A 1,572-nucleotide genomic window follows, 5' to 3' on the forward strand; every position below is an offset into this window, starting at 1 on the left:
AATAGTAACCATGGAATACGCCTTCAAGGCTACTTCTATTCCATGGGTTTGCACCTGTAAAGCCATAACAATGCTCATGTTTTAACACTAAAATAATATAACATGCTGGAACAAGGCGATGTCTTTAATATAACATGCTGGAACAAGGCGATGTCTTTAATGCTGTCTGGTGCGTATTCTGCACATGGCAACTAGTTGAGATGTTTTGGCTTGTCATCTGATGAAAATGTAATGTCGTGGACCATTTGACCATAGTTTTAAAGAGGAAAATCTTTTTTTTTTTTTTTCAAAAGAACCCTTTTCAGCAAGGAAATTTGACACTGGATTCACACAGAAAGTAAAGGAACCAAGCATATTTCATGCACCATAAACAGTATCAAATCCTTCGCAATTTTCTAAAGCAAATCCTGAGAAACACTTGATGCTTCCATAAGTCCATTCCTTATTTGCTCACTGACGTCTCTCACATGCCCTGGACCATGTGGTCATCAATAGGAATTACCATCATTGTTGGATCAGTGGTAATACCCCCAAATATGCTTGAATACATAGCTGGGTAAGGTTGCTTGCTGTGTCCACCCAATCAGCTTGACAGCATGTCTTCCTAAATAACGACCCTGGACATGCTTGTACACACCAGTTTCATAATGGGCAAAGTCCTCATAAACAGAAAATGAGACCTCTATCGGACCATTAGTGAAAACCTCAGCCATTATATTGTATGGATCTGATTTGATTCTGTATGCATTTGAACTGTAGTGCTTGGAGTGTGACCAATTTTGATTATCCTTGTAGTGCTTGACACACCGAGGTGTTGGGTATGAAGGCTCGCAACCAGGATGATTACAACCATCATTGTCAAAGTAGGGATAACACTCATCAGTTACAACACCCCTTCGACTGAAATAGCGCCATGCAGATAATGGAAAACCACCATTACACCCTGATCCACATCTAAATCCACAACATGCCACTAAATCGTTTTCTGAAAGAGTGGCATTCACTTGAAAGTGAACGCAAAATCGGTCTAACAATACTTCTACGGCTGCAAATGCCCAACATGAACCACAGTGCCCCTGATCTAATATAGTCCTAGTAGAAGTACAATGCGGCCAAGCTTTGCGTGCATCAAATTTACTTGGTAGCTTTAGACCCTTGGGATAAAATCGAATAGGAACAGTTTCTAACAGTTTCTGAGGAGTGGGAAGTACACCAAGGAGATGTGCAAATTCCCCTACCGTGTAATCGGAAAATCGAGTACCCATGGCAGCCTTCCAACCAGCATTTGAATGTTTGTTGATGTGTTCTGAAGAATTGGTCTTTGGCTGTCCAAGGAATGGAAGGACTCGAATCCAGACACAAGGGTATATGAGGCTATGAATATTTGATCAAGATCTGGACCTGCAACATCAATTTTCCAGCATCAATTTTCTAGAAGAATTCTCTTTCCCACGCGACCCCTCTCTAACTTCATTCAACACACTTGCAAGTTGAAGTTGTTGAGCTGCATTGATCTCATTCATTGCCTTCTGTACTGAAGGATCCGGTACTATATCAACCACAAGTATCTGT

The 1,572-nt window shown here is 41.0% G+C and overlaps 1 pseudogene; it reads right to left on the bottom strand.

Moving 5' to 3' along the window:
* Window positions 1–515: 515 nt before the first annotated feature.
* On the bottom strand, window positions 516–1,265 carry LOC149191884 (cathepsin B-like protease 3 pseudogene; annotated as a pseudogene).
* Between the last annotated feature and the right edge of the window lie 307 nt (window positions 1,266–1,572).

This window comes from Pinus tabuliformis, chromosome 2_2 (genome assembly GCF_031772625.1).
Source record: "Pinus tabuliformis cultivar Carrire ecotype Pingquan chromosome 2_2, CPIR1, whole genome shotgun sequence".
Lineage (NCBI taxonomy): Eukaryota > Viridiplantae > Streptophyta > Pinopsida > Pinales > Pinaceae > Pinus > Pinus tabuliformis.